This window comes from Agelaius phoeniceus, assembly GCF_051311805.1.
Source record: "Agelaius phoeniceus isolate bAgePho1 chromosome W unlocalized genomic scaffold, bAgePho1.hap1 SUPER_W_unloc_2, whole genome shotgun sequence".
Classification (NCBI taxonomy): domain Eukaryota; kingdom Metazoa; phylum Chordata; class Aves; order Passeriformes; family Icteridae; genus Agelaius; species Agelaius phoeniceus.
In genome coordinates, this window is record NW_027509867.1 from 9,318,756 (window position 1) to 9,339,367 (window position 20,612).

A 20,612-nucleotide genomic window follows, 5' to 3' on the forward strand; every position below is an offset into this window, starting at 1 on the left:
CGCGCCCCAGAGAGCCCCATCAGCGCCCCCAAGGGCCCACCTGGACCCCGCAGGGCCCCAAATTCTCCTCCCTGACTTCCAAGGGCCCCCCTGGACCCCCAAGTGCTGTCCCGGACCCCGAACTGTCCCTCGGAATCCCTGAGTGCCCCTCCAGGTGCCCATCCGGCTCCCCCAAGTGTCCTCCAGACCCTCAATTCTCTTTGAATTCCCTCCCCAGACCCAGAACTGCCCCAAATGTGCCCCAGAAAGTTCTCCCTGGACCCCAAAGTGGCCCCGTTTATCCTGCCTGTGAAAATGATAAAAAAGATGACAGAAGGATTGAAAATAGGACTAATTAGCATAAAGACGGAGAAATCAATAGCCACACTGGTCAATGAATTAATGAAGGGAATTGTGTTACTTAGAACCAATGACCAATAAATTTTTTGCTTGCTAAAATGGTATGGATTTTCAATATAAACATTCAAATTTGGTAATACAAATATAGAATAATTCTTTTATAAATAAGAAAAATAATTTTATTAATTCAGTAAATTTTATTTTTAAGAGGAAATGCATGATTATTTTTATGTTTTGGGATGTCAGTCTGTAAAAGATGGTGCAAAGATCCCTCATCTGCCTGTGAGATGCAAAGCTGTGTTTCATGTCAGGTGCAAACAGGTGAAGTGTGTACTTGCGAATGCAAAATGTGAGGACATCGACAATGGGATAGTTGCGAATTCTAATAATAACTGAGGAAAATAAAGCATGGAAAAAGGCCTTTGACCCTATCTTTTGTTTGCAATTAACCCTGGTTGATTTAAGAGCATTGGAATTAAGGTGTTAAGGATGTTGCTTTTTTCTTGCATTTAATCCATAAAAAAGCTCTGCAATAATAACATTTTGAAGTATAATTTTAGAACATTACTTGTATCCTTGAAACTATAGCTTTGGATCATATATATAGGAAATATGCTTATCTCACGCCTTATTGAAGCAGAGAAAAACAGTTTGAGAAAGGAAGATGAACATCACCTCAAGGATTTATGGTTTCGTCCATAGGGAAGCTGGACATCACTGTTATGAGATTTAGAGTCTCTGCAATTAAAAGGTGGACACATCTGGGGAGCTGGACTCCACCAGATGGGATTCGTCTTTCTTCTTTTGGAAACTGGACCATCACCATCTGGGGATACACCTTTGAAAATACGTCCTGAGAAATTAAAATCACAATAGTGTATAAAATTGTGATGTAATAATTTGGAATAAAAATTGCTGATGAGTAAAAATTGGAAATATAAACTGTTGAAAAAAGCTGATGAGTACCCCTATAAATACCTGTAACCCTCAATTATCGGGGTGCAGTTGGAGGGAAAACTTCCCCCACTGTCCCCAGCGCTGTATTGCTCATACTTGACCATATTAATTAATAAATTGATTGCTGCTTGAATATTGGCCTAGTCAAGCTTCTTATTCATAACATGCCTCATAATCACTGTCAAGGATGGAGCTTGAAGCCCTCCCCAAGGACTGAGGCTGAGACCCTTCAAATTCTAACCCAGGGGTGCTGGCCTGACTGGAGCGGGATGTCTGCCATGGGAAGCGGGATGTTTCCCATGGGAACCAGTCCTGAAACAATGGGCCCCGCTCACTGCTGGCACTGGTTTGTGCTTGAATAATGGCCCAGTCAAGTTTCTCATTTATAACAGTCCCAAAGGGATCTGGGCTGATCTGGATCCAATGGCTGCAGTAGGTGTGCCACTCCTAAATCCAGTTTGGGAGAGCCACGGCCGTGTTGCTGTGTGAGCTCTGAGGTATCTGATGGTGGGAGATGCTCAGGTTTGTCCTGTTTGCATCCCCAGCTCCTGCAGAGCCGCTGTCAAACAGCGCCAGGGGATGATCCTGGCACTGACCCTGGCCTGGCTCAGGGCTCAGCTTTCCTCCATCAATCCCACTTCAGAGCTTCACTCTGGGGGGAAGGTGTAAGTGGGTCAGGAGCAGCACAATCCAGAGAATTGAAGGATGGCTTTATGTTGGTAATTCTGGGAATGGGTTTCTCTGGCAGGATGCTGGACACCAGGGATTTCTGCCCTCCTTTCTCAGGAGAGTTTGGGTTTCTCGTGTCAGTGCTGTTCCACAGCTCCCACCATCCCTGCTCCTTTCACTGACACTTCCCCAGCTTCCCAGTGTCCTTTCTGAGGGGAAGAAAGAAACATCCATGGTGGCTCCCCTTGGCTGCCTGGGGCTCCAGCTGCTCCTGGAGCTGCAGCGTGTCCGGCACAGCCGCTCTCAGTGGGGCTGGGCCTTGGTTCAGGCCCCACAGTCCCTGTCAGTGCCCACTCCCCACTGGGCTCACGCTCTGGCCGTGTGGGGCTGCTGAAGGCTCAGCGGCTCTGGCTGAGCACTCCCAGCTCTGCAGCTCCTGACTCATCCCAGGGATGGGGTCCCGCAGCCCCGGTCGGGGCCGTGTTGCCAACGGGGCCCTGCTTTGGGGTGGCCATGGGTTCCTGCTGCTCCTCCACCCTCAGCAGCCCCACAGCAGAAGGGTCCTCTGGGAGCCCAGGCAAGGGATCCAGCTGTGCAATTCCCTCTGTGTCCACAGCAGCTCTCCCAAAAGTCCTTTGGGCTCCCTGAAATCCTGTCTCCTGAGGTGATCCATGCCAGGGAGTCCCAGGGCCTCTGGGCCAGTCCCAGGGGGTGTTTTTGCCATTCCTAGTCGTGGCCACTTCAGCTGCTGATGTGCTCAGGCCTGAGTGGCAGCCCTCAGCCAGAGCTGGCTTACAGGACAAACCCTGGGCATTATGTGACTAACACCATCAGTTTTAGTTAGCTAAAAATAGATGACCAAGGTGCTTCTGCAGCTGTTTAACACCAAGCCAGCTGCTTTGGAGACTTTCACATAATCTTGTGTAGTTACCTGCAAGAAATGTGTCATTCCAAGAAATTTTCCCAACTGACATGAATAGAGGCTTGTAGGATATTTTAGGGGAAACCCTCCAAGCCAGGGACTGGGCTCTGGCCAAGCCATGGGTCCTCCTGGTCAGCAAAAGTGCCAGGAGACCCAGGAGTTCATGGACTAAAAATATAATCCAGTTCTTTTGACTTGCTGATTTGGGCCTAAATACCTGGACCCACTTTTGGAGCAAATTTGGAGACCTCACCTACGGGTGGATGCACCACGTGGATTTTCCCAAGTGCTTCCAAGAGTTCTCCAGGTCCTCGCTGTGAAATGGGGCTCCCCAGTGACTGCAGACTCTGGATGATGGTAAAGTGTTTAGGCAATTGGGGATGTGTCTTTCTCAGTCCCTATCCCTTCTCTCCTGTAATAATGATTAGGTGTATTACCTTGCTTCTTTTTGCTTGTTGCTAAAGCCAAGGACGTAGTTTTATTGAATGTAGAATTTTACTTTTGTGTTGCCTTAACACTCACAGTAAAATAAGACCATTCTTCCCATTGGTTTCTGTGTTCTTTAAATCAGCCCTGTCAGCTGGCAGAACAGGTATCAGAACCTGATGAAAGCCAGGCTCTGCTGTGATCTAGCTGGGCCCCATGGAATGCAGAGGGCCACTGTCAGTCCATGGAACCCATGGGAGCAAGGCTCAGATGGGAGAAAGGCGTGCACCAAGGAACCCCAGAGACCCTGATGGAGCCAGGGCTGCAGGGTGTCACACAGGGAGGGACCTCATGGCAGCAGGAGAGCACTGTGAGGCTGGGGAACAACGTGGCACCAAGGTTCCACTGGGACTTGACAGAACCCCATGGACGTGGATGGCCCCAAACGGGGCCCAGAGACACTTCCCAGACAAAGCCCAGGGAGGGGGATTTGCTTTATTCAGCGCCGGGTGTGCGGGGATATCTCCTCCTGACAGCACACAGCACACAGAGATTACAATGGATGGTTATACTCTATGCACATTCATGGTTTTCCTTAGAAAAGGTGTGGTTATGCAAACGATCTCTCAGCACTCATTACCATCATTAGCATGCGCCAGGCGCAGGTGCAGCGCGCACTGGTGCTGGCGCTGAGGAAGGCTCCGCGTCTTCCTCGGGAGTCTCCTGATGAAGGCTGGACGTCTTCATCGCCATGCCCTTTGCACCTTTCTCCTCTAGGCATGCACAGTCTCTTGTTGGCTGTTTCAGCAATTTCCTCACTGGTTTTAGCAAGCTCTGCCCTTCATTTCTGCCAGTTTTGTTCCCTGTTTCTTGCCAAGTTTCATCCTGTCTCTTGAGCTTGTGGCTGAATTTTTGCAAGCTTCCATACTGGGTGCAGTGTCTCTTATTCTTGCCCAGGTATGCCCGGGCACAGTGCTTTTAACCCTTTCACAGCCAAGGACTGGAGAGCCACTCCTGGACACTGGGAATTCCTGCAGGTGCACCCACCTTTGCAGACAATGAGGCTCCAACCTCACTGTGAGAGGGCCCAGCTTTTACACTGTTAAACAAACAAGCTGACACCACTGCTGGTGTGGGAACATCTGGTTTCATTCTCCTGATTGGCTTCTCCCAAAGCCTGGCCAGGGCTCAAGGAGGAACCAAGGGAGGTGACTTTGATCCCACAGCCTCAAACAAAGCCAGATGGGATCTGGCCTGCTTTCTAAATACAGGAATGTAAATCCATATTTCACCAATGAACACATACAGAGATCATATTGCTAATAATGATACATTGATGAGTGGATACAAATATAACCTTTGGTTGAAAGGTTCATCTGGAGCTCAGCTTTGCCTCAGGGCCTGTTGTTCAGGCCTCACTCAGGGCCTGCTGAGGCCTCAGTGCTTCACTCAGTGCTTTGACCTACAGATGAACTGCAACCTTCAGAACAATTGCAATAACACAGTTTAAATTTAGGTATTAGGCACAAAGGCATCAGCTCTTGTTCTTCAATTAAGTGCTGCTCAAGTTCATTACTCAGAGCTACAATTTGCATTCCTTTTAAAACATGCCTAATTAGTTGCTATTCTCTGTTATTTATCAAATGCCCCTTTTATCCTTGAGACTGTGTCTCTTTTCAGACAAGTCCCAGTACTCCATTTCCAGCACAAGGTGTCACATGGAATCATAACACACCAAGTGCTCACAATGCAATGATTCCAGTGACTGCCACGAATGCATTTCACAGCAGCCTCCAATTTGGGAGCCAATCCCAGCATGAGGAATTTTCTTCTTTCTGACTGTCTTCTACCCATCTTTCTATTGAGGTGATTCCTGATTGCTGGACCTCAAACCCAGCACTGATAGACATTCCTGCAACATTCCTGTCCTGGAATAGCCCAGGATCCTCCCTGGCCAGCAAGCAGATAATCCAAGGCCGTGCAGTTCTGCAGAGCCCCATTTGTGTTTGTTGGAGCTCGCAGGATGTGCTGTTGGATATTTTAACAGCATCACTTCTTACTTCTTCTAATAATTGATTTAGTTCATTAATGTAAATTGGGTGCAGCCATGCACAGCCAGGGGTTTCCATTTCCCCAGTGGGCCATTGTTAAGGGCATGGAGCACATCTGGGAGATGGGTTCTCCATGGGGACAGGTTCCCATCTCCTCATTTTTTCAGCTGCTCTTTTAACAACCCCTTCACCCATTCAACCAATCCTGCAACTTGTGGTTTGTCTGGGATATGAAAAACCCGGCAGTCTTAATCACTGCATTTCTCACAGTAATAGAAAAAGCACTCTGCATCACAGTATCAGCAAATCCTATAGAAATAGCCAATTTCATCCCTTCCTCCTTTATGCCTTGTATAGAGTTCACAAAGTTTACCACTGACATTTGGGTCTTGGGCAGTCCTTTTCTGTAGAGTATTTAGTGTCAAAATGAGCAGCTAAAGCTGACATATTAGTACTGTCCGCCTTATTTAATAGTATCAATTTCTAATTACATAGATAAAAATATAAATTATTGTGTTGTATTATATATAACTATTACGATTAATTTATTATTATTATTATTATTACTACTATCATTATAATTATATCACTAGCACAAATGAACCTGAGCTCAAGATTGAAACCTTCTGTCACTCCGTGTGGGAGTGACAACAACAATTTTTCCTTCTGTTGGTGCTGTTTCCAAAGTGTCATTAACAAAGTTCACCCTCGTCTTCCCAAACCCACAAGTTCTTTTCCTTTTCCATGTGCAATTTTTGGATGCATTTGAAGCCATCCAGGGGTTCAGCCTCTTTTACCTGACTGCCCCACTGCTCCCACGGGGCTCCGACCTCAGCCCACTCCAGAGCCAGGGAACTCGAGGGAAGGGCTTCCCATCTGGGAATTTCTGATGGCACTGATTCCTCACAGTTACACTGAACAAGTGACATTTTGTTGGGATCTGGCCAGACTGTGCCAGTTTTGTTTTGCCAGTGGGCAGGGTCAGCACCAAAGACACAGACACCAACTGAAGGAATCAGTGTCATTTCCTGCAGCTCAAAGCAGCAAAGAATCACAACAGGAGCAGTTCAGCAATGCACCCAACCATCCCCACCAAAGATTGCCTGCAGTGATTGAGAAAGATCCAGCCCCAGTTACCCTCAGCCTTTACCATGCCCCAGACCCACACAGCAGCTGGGGAAGCTGTCACAGCCAAGGGCTGCAGAGCCACTCCTGGGCACTGGCAATTCCTGCAGGTGCCTCCAGCCACAGCTGAGGCTCCAACCCCGCTGGGAGAGGGCCCAGCTCTGACAGTGCTGAATGGACAAACTGACAGCACTGCTAGTGTGGCAACATCTGGTTTCATCCTCCTCTTGGCTCCCTCCCACAGCCTGGCCAGGGCCCCAGGAGGAACCAAGGGAGGTGACTTTGACCATTCAGCCCCAAACAAGGCCAGATGTCAGATTTCATGGCCTTGCCTGGCTTCTAAATACACAAAGATCAATACATGTTTCACTAAGGAGTGGCTACATCTATCACAGTGCTAATGACCATGCATATTTGATTAGGGAGCAGATACAAAGATAACCTTTGGTTGGAAGGTTCCTCCAGAGGCCACCTTTGGCTCAGGGCCTGCTGTTCAGGCCTCACTCAGGGCTGCTGTCCAGGCCTTGGCACTTCAGGGACGTGGTTTAGTGCTGGGCTTGGCACTGCTGGCTGAGCGGCTGCACTGGGTGAGCTCAGAGGGCTTTTCCAACAGAAAGGATTCTGTGATTCCATGATTCTATCCACTGCATTCAGCTGGGTCCATGTTAGCAGCATTCATTTGCTCAGAAAGTCTCCTCTTGCCCAGCTCCTGTGGCCTGAGGCTTCAGCTCCTTCAGCTCCTGGTGCTGAGCTGCTCATGCTGAACGAGACGACTCGGAGAGAAGAGCACAGTCCATGCAATTCCTTCTGGGACACGGAGAGGGGAGGCTGTGCAAACAGGAGCATTGTTTGCTGTGGCCTCCTCTCTGCCCTTCACGCCTTTCAGCGCTTGGAACCAGCCAAGAGCTTTCTCCAAGAGTGCAATGGAGCAGCTGTTCCTGCTCCTGGCTCTGGCTCTCTCCAGTCTCTGCCCTTGCCTGCTTCTGTCCCTCGTGCTGTGCCCTCTGTTCCCCCAGGGCTGGCTGGCTGCTGCCCAGGACTGTGGCACTGGCACAGATCCAGTGCTCCAGAGCCTCCTTTCTGTGCCCTTGGAGCTGCCTGGGCACAGTAGCCTTTTCCATCTGCAAGCTCCCCATGGACAGGGAGTGCCCAGCTCCGTTCCTTGCACAGCCTCCAGGAGCCCAGGGCTGCCATCTCAAGTCCCTGCTGGCACTGGGGGCTCCCAGGTGCCTCAGGCTGCTGTGACACCGCTGCACACGGGAGGGAACAGGGGCAGGGGCTGTGCTGAAAGTCAGCTCCATCTGCTGCTGCTGCTGCTGCTGCTGCTGTGGGGTCATTTGTGCAGCCCTGGCCCAGAGTCAGGGATCAGATCCTGCCAGTCTCTTCCAGCCCTGGCTGCTCAGAGGTTGGGCCCTGGAGCCTCAGGTGTGCAAAGGCAGCTGCTCCTGGTCCCTCTGTGTGCCCGTGTTCAGCAGTGCTGCTCCATCAGTCTGTGCCCAGCAACGGGGAAAAGCCTCAGCCCTGCAGGGCCAGGAGCTGCCGGGCTCTGCCTGAGCAGCTCAGCCAGCAGGAAGGGAGCTGCTCCACACGGGAACCAGGAGCAGAGGACATTCTTTCGATAGGACATGTTTTCTATTTAAAGGAAAAAAAAAGAAAAAGGGAAAAAAATAGGTAAATTGTAAAAGATAAGAATAAAATCCAAGTGTTAGAGAAAAAACTGAACATAATGTTAGTGAAAAAAACAAAACATAAATGCAAAGTTACATTCTTTGCATTAGGAGGTAAATGATCTTTTGAAAAAGAGAACTCAGTTATTTACATTGTAAATGTGCTGATGGCATGGATCCATCTTGCTGACCTCAGCACCCCTTTTTATAAGTTTTTGAGGTTGTTTCCAATATTGTTAAATTGTGGGTGAAGCAATGGGAAATTGCTTTGTGCCCTGCCAGCTCCAAGCAGGACTGGGAATGGAAACTCTGTCAAACCCCAAATCCTTTAGAAGATGCCCTTCCTTCTCAGCCTGTGAATGAGCTGCACATTCCCGTTGAAAATGTCAGGGGTTTCTTAAAGACAAAAAGTCCCACTTGCAGCTTTTTGCTCTGGTTTGGCAGTGCAGAAGGGCAATTCTCCATCCACCAGCTCCAGACTGCACTGCCTCAGGAGCACGGCCCACTCGCCAGCTTTGGCCCACTCGTGGCACTGCTAGAGGAGGAAGAAAGTGCAACTGCACAATTCCAGCCAATCAAGAAGGAAGAATGGAACGCCTGTGCAGATGCAGGCGTTCAGCTGGGACTGTGGAGAGTTTGGGTCCTTGCCAATTGGATGTGTGTCCCCAGCTGCAATCTCTGGGCCTGCAGCAGAGTCTCACTCAGCTGCCAAAGCAGAAAGCTCAGGCGCTGTGCTCACAACGGGCTCATCTGATGCAGAGCTGTCAGAGCAATGTGAGGGCAGAGCCAGCCCAGCTGGGCCCAGGGCTGAGCCCAGCAGAGCCCTGGCAGAGCCCAGAGCAGCCTCAGCAGCCGCAGAGCCCGGCTGCAAGGAGAGAAAGCAGAAACCGCCCGTCAGCTGAGGGCTCCTGTGCCCTTGTGCCAAGGCCTGCGGGGCCCAGGCTATGCTGGCTGTGCCCAGAGCTGTGCCCAGAGCTGCCCATCCCTGCTGCCTTTGGCAGCAGAGCAGGAGGGCAGGACATGTGCCCAGCCTGCAGCCAGCCACGGCACATCCAGCCCTCAGCAGCTGCCCAGAGCAGGATGCTCCTGTGCTCGCTGCCATCTCCCAAAAGCTCTGATCCCACCCTGTCAAGCACACAGGGACCCACCTCACGCCAGCCACGGCTGCAAGAAAAGCTGCTCCCAAACCATGGCCTCAGCCTTCTCCAAGGGCACGGCCCATCCACGCCACAGCTGCTCCCAAGCACTTCCCCATCCACACTGGACCACCTAGAACGCTTCCTCTGGAAAAACAAACAACACATTATTGAAAATAGACTAAATGCAAAAAGGGAAAACAAGAAAAACGGGAAAAACTCTTATCTCTGTCAGGGCCTTGAGGGAGGCCCAACTCCTACATGGTAGGGAAAAACCCAGCCATGGCTGAGGGACGCCCACACTTTCTCTCTTCCCCCCTGCACTGCCCCCCAAAATCACCGTGATCCCAAAGCAAACGAGGGCAGTGGAGCAGCCCAAGCCCTTCCTTGCCTGCACAGCAAAGCAGCCCCTGCACAGGTTCTGGAGTCCCACCTCTGCTCCCACCATGGGGCTTTGTTTGTGTCGGGCTGGCTGCCCCAGCCCCAGCCCCAGCCCCAGCCCGGGGCACGGTGGGTGCTGGGGGCTGTTGGCAGGGCCAGGAGCCCACTCCCATTTCATACCCAGCCCAGCCCCTGCCCCAGCCCTGCCAAAAAGCAGCTGGGCAGCGACTGAAGGATGAGTTGCATCTGCCCCAGCAAAGGGGGAACCTTTGCTTCCCAGCCAGGCTGGGCCATGCCCAAATCTGGCAGAATTTCCCCAGCTGGGGACTCATCTGCAAATTCCCTGTGGAGTTTGGCTTTGAAGAAGGTGCCAGAATCAAAGTCCATCACCTTCAGCCTCCAGTGGCCAGGTTGAGGAAGAGCTTGTCATCCTTGATGTCATCCTGGCTGTCTCCAGCAGCAGCAGCAGCAGCAGCAGCAGCAGCATCCCCACCCGGTACAGCTTCTCCAGGGGCTCCTGCTCCTTCCCTGGGGGGAGACCAGGCTCTCAGGGCTCTGCCCAGGGCCCCAGCTGTCAGGGAACCAGCACAAGCAAAACCAGCTTGGATGGCGGCCACCAGTGCTGGGCAGAGCAGCTCAGCTCCAGCACAAGGGCTGCGTGTGCCCATCCCATGGCCCCAGTGCAGTGACACAGGCAGCACAAAAAGGTCTGGGTTCCTTTGCTTCTCATTGCCAAAGCATGTGTGGAGCTGCAACTTACCAGGGCCCTGGATCAAAGTGTGCCTGTGGCTCTCTCCCTTCTTCTATGGCAGAGGAATATCCTGCACCCAAGGATCACAGACCAGGTCTTCTAATGTGGGTCTCTCCAAGGAGTTCACGGATAAACACCACCTGATCAGATCTTTGCACTCTGGCAAGAGAAAGCAGAAACTGACGGTCAGCCAGAGAAGGCTCCTGTCTGCTTTGTCCCACTATTCCCATGGCCAGGCCATTCTGGATGTGCTCAGGGTTGGGCCTAAACTTTCCCATCAATTCCCTGTTTTGGAGGAGAGCAGGACATGTGCCACCTCCTCAGCAGCTGCCAGAGCGGGATGCTCACGAGCCCGCTGCTGGCTCCCAGCACTGGGATTCCCCCCGTGCCCAGAGAAGAGGATCCACCTTGAGAGAGCCCTTGTGGCAGCGGGAGCTGGCCCCAGCTGAGGTTCCGGCCCCTCCTGAACGGGTGCTCCCCGCAGACCATCTGGTGCAGCAGGATGCCCAGGGACCAGATCGTTGCTGCCTCGCCATGGTACCAGCCAAAGTCGTTCCATTCCGGGGGGCTGTAGGACAGTGTTCCTATGGAATACAGATGGAGTTCAGCAGGGGGATGCTGCTGCTCCCAGAGCCTGGCCCCAGCATCCCTGGGCCTGCGGGGGCTGCATCAGTGGCACACAGGGTCACCACTGCCCTCTCGCCAGCACCTGGGACTTGTGCACAAGCTAAGGCTTGGAAAAGAAGCCACTGGTGTCAGAAGAGGGCAGAGGAAGCCCTGGCTAAGCCTGACCATGACCTGCAAAGGAAAAACCCTCTCTGTGCTGGGGAAAACATGCCCTTATCCTCCCTGCCTGCATTGCCCCAAAAATATTAGGAAGCCAAGGCAAACAGGGAGAGTGGATCAGTCCAAGCCCTTCCTCTTGCCTGCACACCAAACTGGCTGGGGCACAGGTTCCGCCCCCATCTCTGCTACCCCCACCCACGGGGGTTTTGGTCGGGCTGGCTGCCCCAGCCCAGCCCCAGTCCTGGGCAGAGTGGCTGGCAAAGGCTGCCAGCAGGGCTGGAAGATGGCTCCCCACCCAGCCCCGCTCTAAAGCAACTCAGCTGAAGACTCAGTCCCCTGACTGGCAGCAAAAGGGAGAATCCCCTCTGCCACAGCCAGCTTGGGCTGGGAGATGTTGGGCCATGAGATCCCGGGACCAGGAGTACACCCTTACGTGGGCTGACCTGCAAAGTGAGTGTAGGCTGTCTCTTGCAGGTAGGTGCCACAGCCAAAGTCGATCAGTTTGGCCTTCCCGGTGGCCAGGTCAAGCAGGATGTTCTCTGGCTTGATGTCCCTGTGCAGGACCCCGCAGCTGGTGCAGTGCCGCACGGCCTCCAGCACCTGGCGGAACAGCTCCCGCGCCTCCTCCTCGGGCAGGAACCGCCGTGCCCCAATGAAACGCTGCAGGTCCTGACACCGCTCTGGCCGCTCCAGCACCATCACGATGTGGTTGGGCAGCTCAAGCCACTCCAGCAGCTGCACCACACCAGGGAAGCCAGTGGACACCTTGGCCTGCAGCACGACCTCCAGCGGGGCCCTGCTGCCGTCGGGCTGCGGGAGGAGCACGATGCCCTCAGTGGGGCCGATGCCGTGCCGGGGCTCGGGGAGCCCTCAGCCAGCCCGGGATGCTCTGCGCCCTGCGCTGGACCCACGCCCGCTCTCCGTCGAGGCGTCCTGGCGGCTTCCACCGTGCCGGGCCTCGGCTCATCCCCGCCCGGCAGCCCCGGCTGCTGCCGCTGGCCCCGCTCACTCACCAGCTCGCCCCAGTGCCGGACGCGGTTCCGTGGCACCCTTTTGATGGCCACCTGCAAGCCAAGGACAGCAGCGGGCTCAGCTCGCCGCCCGCCCTGCCCAGCCCCATCCTCCTCCTCCTCCTCCTCCGCCCCCTCCTCCTGCGCCCGCCGCCGGCCCCGCCGCTCACCGGGGCGCCGTCCGAGAGCCGCGTGGCCGCGAAGACGCTGCCGAATCCTCCGCGCCCCAGCAGCGAACCCACTCGGTACCGCTCCTGCAGGGCCTCGTGCGCCTTCCCTGCGGGCGAGACGCGGCTGTCAGAGCTCGGCCCGGGGCCAGCAACGGCCCCCGAGCGCCCCTCAGCCGCCCCGGGCCGGCCATGCCCGGGCGTTCGCTCTTTGGAACGCGGCACGGGAGGCTCGGGGCCGGCGGCCGCGCTGCCGAGCGGCGGAGCTCGGGCCGGGGAAGCCGCAGCGGAGGCGGCGGCAGCGGCCGCGCCGCCTGTGTCCTCCGCGGGCCCCGGGAGGAGCCGGGGCCGGGGCCGGGGGCGGGGGCGGGGTCGGGGCCGGGGCCGGGACTGGACCCTGCGTCGGGTCCGGGGCCGGGCTCGGGCCAGGCGGAGCCGAAGGGCGGCGATGCCGCCCCCGCACCAGGCACTGACGCCCGCCCAGCAGCGCCACCGCCAGTACGGCCAGAGCCGGGCGGAGGCGAGAGTGCGGCGGGACGGGCGGGGCCGGGCACGGGGCAGCCCCGCCCGGGGCCGGGGGCGGGCCGGGGGCATGGCCCGGCCCGGCAGGGGAGAGGGAGGCGGGGAGAGGAGAGGGACGCCGGGCAAGGGACCCCGAGAGAAGGGTGCCCGACCGCGGGAAAGGGAGAGATAGAGAAAGAAAAAGATAAAGAGAAAGTAAGAAAGAGTGATCTAAAATATCTGTTCTGCTGCTGTCGCTGCTGCTGCCGCCGCTGCCGCCGCTGCAACTGAAGCACCGGGGCCGTTCGTCCCCGTGTCCGTTCCCCGCTCGCCCCACGAGCCCCACGTTCGAGCCCCGCGCGCCCCGGGCACAGCCCCTGAGTCTGTCCAAACACGGGAACTTTGCAGCGGTGAGCCCAGATGCAGAGCCCTGACTCCTGCACACTGGCACAGCAATCCCCTCGCTTGCTGCTCTGCATTGGCCTGGCTGAGGGTCAAACACTGTCGGGCCACCTTCCCTTGCTGTAGGATTCCTACCTGACCCCAGCACTGCACTTACATCTCCAGTGTTGCCTTCCCGTAAAAACAGGGGAAGGAAATCTCTGTGTGGCTCATGGTATTTTCGAGTGTCTAAAAATCACTAAGTCACCGATCTTAGAGGTGCGGTGCATCTGGAATTCCTGGGATGGAGAAGTAGTGCAACATGGAAAAGGGGAGCATAGAAATAAATAGAGGAAAACATCTTGGATTGTTTCTTTCATTTTCATTTCCCTTCTGGAAAGCTGTTTCAGTTTTCCAGGAATCTTCTCCTGTCTCTCTTCCCAAGAATGTCTCATGGAGAACAAGGTCAAGCTTCTGTCACAAGATTTGCCAGCAGGAAATTATGCCACTGGTGAAATTTTCATGATGACTGTTTGTGCTGGCTTAGGTCAAATTTTGGGAGGAAACCTCCAAAAGGGGATCTGCCTAGAAAGCAAGTTCAAGCGGCCCCTCCCCCTACTAGTTCAGGAAAAGACTTCCCTCGAAAAAAGTGCAAAAACCCCAGTTTATTTAACAAGTGAAGTATTCAGAAGCATGAAAAATGCATAATATTAAATAAAACCTCTGACAGTGCTGAAGAGATGGCAAATTCAGAAAGTCCTTTTTGTGGGTTGTAGTTGGCTCACTCGGTCTCTTCTAAGTCCCTCTGGTGCTGGAATGCAGCGTCCCAGAGCTCGGTGGGCCACAGGTGTGAGCTGCCGGTGTTTTTCTGGGTTTTCAGTCCAGAGCAGGTTTAAACAGTTCCAAGAGAAAGTAAAGTCACAGTCCCAGGAACTTCTCTGCCTAACCTAGCCTAAAACCAAATTGCTGGACCTGGGCTGTGAAGGCATTGGGAAATTTCCAAATCTGGGCACTGGCGGTCCCAGCAAACACCAGATCTGGATGGTGCTGGAGCCAGAACCTGCAGATTTCCAAATTTTGGCTTTCTGTGCCAGCAAATCACTGGACTTGGGCTGTGCTGGCTCCAGGAAGTTTTCAGATCTGGGCACTGGCACTGCCAGCAAACACCAGATCTGGGTGGTGTCGTTGCCAGTGACAGAAATCTGCTGGATTTGGGCTCCGCTGGCACTGAGAAATTTCCAAATCTGGGCACTGGCGCAGCAAACACAAGATGTGGGTGGTGCCAGAGCCAGTAGCAGAAAGTTGCCGGGTTTTGGATTTCTGTGCCAGTAAATTGCTGCTGCACTTGGGCTGTGTCAGAATAGGGAAATTTCCAGATGTGGGCACTGGCGGTGCCAGCAAACACCAGTGAAACCTTCTGGCCCTCATCCGGACCGTTGACCAGTGGTTTCCCTGAGAACCAGCTCTGGCCACTTTACAGACAGAGACTGCTTTCATCTGGTGCTCTGGAAACAGAACTTTAATGAAGGCAAACACAACAAACAGGACGGTGTGCACAGTAGAGAGAGCAAAGCAGAAAAAAGCCTGGGTCCAGGGTCTAGCAGGGATATTTATCCATTTATTTATGGGGAGGGGTTAAGGTGGGATCTGAGGGAAGGATCCAAGAGGAAGGAAGGATTAAGAATATTACAATTTTTGCAGTATAAAGTAACCAATGGTAGCAAAGAGAACTCAGAACTTTCTCGTAACAATCTGCATAACTGAACAAGAGGATTATGGGTGGGAGCTCCTGCTGACCCTGACTAAAGAGGGTTTTCCCATGGCCTTAAGCCGAGGTCTCCCTCTTCTTTTAAACAAACCCCAACACACCAGATCTTGGCAGTGCTGGGTTGTGGCTTTCTTTGCCAGAAAATTGCTGGACTTGGCTCTGCCAGAACAGGGAAATACCCAGATCTGGGCACTGGCAGTGGCAGCAAACACCAGGTCTGGGCACCTGTATTGGCATCAGGAAATTGCCGCATTTTGGCTTTCTGTGCCAGGAAATTGCTGAACTTGGGCTGTGCCAGAACAGGGAAATTTCCGGATCTGGGCACTTGCGCAGCAAACACCAGATCTGGGTGGTGTGTTGTAGTGTGTTTTTATACTTTGTAATACTTTGTAATAGTTTTGTTTTTGAATCCCCGTATTTTTCCCAAATGGTTAATCCCAGATGGTACCCCCCTCCCTTTACCTGTGTAATCCCTTTCCCTTGCTGAGATCATCCCCAAACCCCCACCCTGGCTCTCTGTCAATCACTCAGCATCCCATCCCCTCTATCCAGAAGCTTCGGTCCAGGATGTCGAGTGATCAGCCAGAGGCCAGGGGTCAGCCCCCCAAGCCCTGCCCCATACGCTGTCCTAAATGTCCATCCCCCAGTACCCATCCCTTAGGGTCACTTCTTGGTTAGTAAAATGTTATCTACTTTGGGTTTCCACCTCCCTTTAAATGTAACCTTGGCACAACTCCCGGGGCTCTCGGCTAATGAGGAACACCAAAACAACAAACAGGTAGATCAGGTAGCAAAAATAGAGGTGTCAAAGATAGACTTAGATTGACAACAGAAGGGAGAGTTATTCCTAGCTCGATGGGCCCATGATGCCTCAGGCCATCAGGGCAGAGATGCCACCTATAAGTGGGCAAGAGACCAAGGGGTGGATTTAACCATGGACAGTATTTCTCAGGTTATCCATGACTGTGAGACGTGTGCTGCCATCAAGCAGGCCAAGCGAGTGAAGCCCCTATGGTACGGTGGGCTGTGGTCCAAGTACAAGTATGGGCAGGCCTGGCAGATTGACTCCATCACACTGCCCCAGACACGCCAGGGCAAGCGCCATGTGCTGACCATGGTGGAAGCCACCACTGGATGGTTGCAAACCTACCCTGTGCCTCATGCTACTTCCCAGAACACCATCCTGGGCCTCGAAAACCAAATCCTGTGGAGACATGGTACCCCTGAGAGGATTGAGTCAGACAACGGGACTCATTTCAAGGACAGCCTCATCAACACCTGGGTTAGGGAACATGGCATTGAGTGGGTGAACCATATCCTCTACCATGCACCAGCTGCAGGCAAAGTGGAGAGGTACAATGGACTACTAAAACCCAGCTGAAAGCTTTGGGTGGGGGATCTTTCAAAAATTGGGAGCAGCATTTAGCAAAGGCCACCTGGTTAGTTAACACCCGAGGTTCCACCAACCGAGCAGGTCCTGCCCAGTCTGAGTCCCTGAATGTAATAGATGGAGATAAAGTCCCAGTGGTGCATGTCAGAGATTTGTTAGGGAAGACTGTGTGGATCAATTCTGCCTCGAGTACAGACAAACCCATTTGTGGGGTTGTCTTTGCTCAGGGACCAGGTTGCACATGGTGGATAATGCAAAGAGATGGAACAACACCATGTGTACCTCAGGGAGATCTGATTGTGGGGTGAGAATGATATGCAATATCACTGTTTGTTGGATGTTACTGCCATTGTCTGTACATTACACCATACAGACATGAGACAGAAGGAAATGTGTAAGTGCTGAAGGTCTGGGCAAGTGGAAGATGGAGAAGGAGATGTGCAAGTGTCGAAGATCTGAGGAAGTGAAAGATGGAGCTTTGAGTGAGTAAGGTGAAAGGGGTGAAATCCTGCAGCTCTGTAGCATAGGGCCTGGATTCAGTGGTCCAGTGTGGGGATGTGATGAGGGCATGATGGGTATTGCTTGTAATTTTTGGGGGAACAGATGGAAATTTTGTGTGAATAACTGCATGATGTGTGGTAGTATGTTGATGATATGGGGAAAAGGGGTGGAATGTCCTAGGGTGACATTATGATGCTTGTATCCCCATTCATGTGTTCTGTTAATGTTGGATATTATGTTCTATGCCTTTAAGACCGGCTCTGAAGAGGGAAAGTTTTGTTTTGGTTTTCTTATCAGCCTGGCGGGACACAGAGACTGCAGCTTTTGTTTTTTCTGCATTTGCTTTGCTTTGCTCTCTCGCTCTTGCTTGCTTCGCTTCTGCTTGCTTCTGCTCATTAGCTAGTTTAGCCAAACTGTCCTACTTGCTTCCTGGACTGTTTCTCCTTTCCTTTTTCTGACCATTTTGAACCTGCTGCGGACTGGGACCTGGGAAACACCAAGAATCTGCACCCTGTGGCCTGCAGCAGCTGCCCCAGCGCCGGAGGGACTGAGAACAGAGTGACCACCCCCCAAGAGAGACTTTCTGAATTTTTCATCTTTTTTCAGAGCGGTGTCATCCGGTATTGTTCATTTTGTGTGCTGGGGGATGCTGTGCCTGTTAAATAAACAGGTTCTTTCCACTCCTCTCCGAGGAATCCTTCCCGAACCGGTTGGGGGGAGGGGCCGTGTGGGTTTGCTTACTGGAGGGGCCCTAATTTGGAAATTCTCCTCCAAATTTGCCCTAAACCATGACATCTGCCCATTCCCCCAAAGTCTCTGGGCAGGGATGGCCTCAATGGGGGCTGCTGACATCCTCAGCAACTTGGAGGCCGTTGCTGAATTTTCCTGCTCCAGAGGCTTGTTCAGCCTTCAGCTCTTCAGTGCAGGAATTCAGTGTCCCAGGCCCTTAACAAGCCAAGACTCTGGGAGTAATTTGATTTTAATTTTCAAATCCTTTTTGGTTAATTTGACAGATTTCAGTAGTGTATTCAAACTGAATAAATTCTATTTTAAAAGACACCGAGAAAAGAATTTTTAGGTCCTATTTAGGTTTTCTTTTCCTGTTGATATATTAATATGTGCAATCTCCAGTTGGCATTGAATCCAGGTACCTCCTTGTGCAGTTTGAATAGATAGGAAAATCAAGACCCTTCATGGCTGACAATCAATCAGACTCTGTCTCTACGCCCTCCCCACCATTTCCCTCGTCCAACCCCTGGCACTCCTATGGATCAGGAATGGTGTGGCCAGCAGGAGCAGGGCAGGGATTCTTCCCCTGTGCTGGGCACTGGTTGGGCAGCACCTCGAGGGCTGTGTCCAGTTCTGGGCCCCCAATTTAGGAAGGACATGGAGGGGCTGGAGCATGTCCAGAGAAGGGTAACAAGGCTGGGGAGGGGTCTGGAACACAAGTCCTGTGAGGAGCAGCTGAGAGAGCTGAGGTTGTTTATCCTGGAGAAGAGGAGGCTCAGGGGAGACCTCATCTCTCTCTACAACTCCCTGACAGGAGGGTGCAGCCAGGTGGGGGTCGGGCCCTTCACCCAGGGAACAGGGACAGGACAAGAGGACACAGCCTTCAGCTGCACCAGGGGAAGTTTAGGCTGGACAATAGGGAATATTCTTAAAACAAAGGGTGATTGGGCATTGGAATGGGCTGCCCAGGAAGGTGGGTGAGTCACCATCCCTGGAAGTGTTTAAAGAAAGACTGGATGTGGCACTCAGTGCCATGGTCTGGGTGACAAGGTGGTGTTGGGTCCCAGATTGGACTGGATGCTCTCCAAGGTCTTTTCCAGCCTGGCTGATTCTCTGATGATTGTGACCCTGCAGGGCCCTGGGGAAGCAAGGGGCCATTGTGACACTGCAGGGCCTGGTGGCACTAAGAGGACCATGGTGACACTGTGTGCGACATGGCAGCACAGAGCCAAGGGGCCATGGTGACACTGTGGGGCTGAATGGAAGCAAGGAGTCCATGGTGACAGTCTGGGTCCTGCTGGAACCACAGAGGCCACTGTGACCCTGCAGGGCCTTGTGGAACCATGCAGAGCATTGTGACAGAGCAGGAGCTGGTGTCACGATGGGGCCATGGTGACACTGCAGGGCCCCATGGAACCAAGGGGCCAGGGCTGCTCCTCAGGGACTCCTGGAATGAAGGAAACATGTTTGACACTGTGGTGGCCCTTGGGACCAAGAGGCCATTGTGACACAGTGGAACCAAGGAGAGCATTGCTGCACTGCCAGACCTCATGGAACCAAGGATCCACTGTGACACTGCAGGGCCTGGGGGGACCATGGCGCCATTGTGACACTGCAGGGCCCAAGGATCCAAGGGACTTTGTGACACCAAGGGGTCCCATGGAAACAAAGGGACATTGTGACACTGGGAGGCCTCATGGAACCATGGAGAGCATTGGGACACTCAGGGGCCTCATGGAACCATGGTGACACCAAGCTATCTGGGAGTGTGGATCTGCTGGAGCATAGGAGGGCTCTGTACAGGGCCCTGGAAAGGCTGGATCCAGGGCCCAAATCCAACAAGGTGAGGTTTAACAAGTCCTAGTGCCCGGTCCTGCACTTTGGCCACAACAACCCTGCAGCACTACAGGCTGGGGACAGAGTGGCTGGAGAGCAGCCAGGCAGAAAGGGACCTGCAGGGACTGATGGACAGCAGGCTGGACATGAGGCAGCAGTGTGCCCAGGTGGGCAAGAAGGCCAATGGCTCCTGGCCTGGATCAGGAATGGTGTGGCCAGCAGGAGCAGGGCAGGGATTCTTGTCCTGTGCTGGGCACTGCTTGGGCAGCACCTCGAGTGCTGTTTGCAGTTCTGAGCCCCCCAATTCAGGAAGGACTTGGAAGGGCTGGAGCGTGTCCAGAGAAGGGCAACAAGGCTGGGGAGGGGTCTGGAGCACAAGTCCTGTGAGGAGTGGCTGAGGGAGATGGGGTTGTTTATCCTGGAGAAGAGGAGGCTCAGGGGAGACAAGGCAGTGTCAGGGCACAGGCTGGACTAGATGATCTCCAAGGTCTGTTCCAACCTTGCTGATTCTGGATTCTCTGAAACCACCCTTGGAGCTGTTGCAGGATGAGCCCTGGGCCTCTTCTTCAGCAGCTCCAGCAGCCCAGGTCCCTCAGCTTCTCCTGACAGCCCCAAAGCCCATCCTGTCAGTCCTGCAGAGCCTCTGCAGCTCCTCCTCATTGCCCAGAACAGGGAGCCCCAGAGGCAGACACAGCAGCCCAGATGTGCCCCCCTGGCCTGGGGTGCCTCTGGCAAGGGAGCAGCAGCAGGCACTGCAGGAGCCTGCAGACAATTCCTGCAGCACTTGTAGGATGATCCTGCTGCCCAAGGGACGTTCCCATGGGGCCAAGTCAGGAACTGCAATGGGAAGTGGGGCCAGAGAGGAAAGGGCAAACAGGGATGGCTGTTTGCAGGGCAGGGAACAGGGCTGGGCAAGAGGAAGAAATCTGGATTAGGAAAGAGGAAAGGAAGCAAAGGAGAAGTAAAGGAAATGCTGAGGGCAGTTTGGGGGTGGCTGCCAGGCAGCCCTGGCTCTGAGCAACAGCATCTGCAGTGGCACAGGAAACTCCCAGCTGATGGGAACAAACTTTCTGGCTGAGTGCAGAGGCCAGGACAAAGCTGAGTGGTTTCCCTGGTGTC

The 20,612-nt window shown here is 53.5% G+C and overlaps 1 protein-coding gene across 1 annotated transcript in view; it reads left to right on the top strand.

Moving 5' to 3' along the window:
• LOC143692713 (uncharacterized) overlaps positions 1 to 20,612 on the top strand; it is a 452,855-nt gene that overhangs the window by 415,418 nt on the left and 16,825 nt on the right. The gene's annotated exons all lie outside the window — the stretch shown is intronic.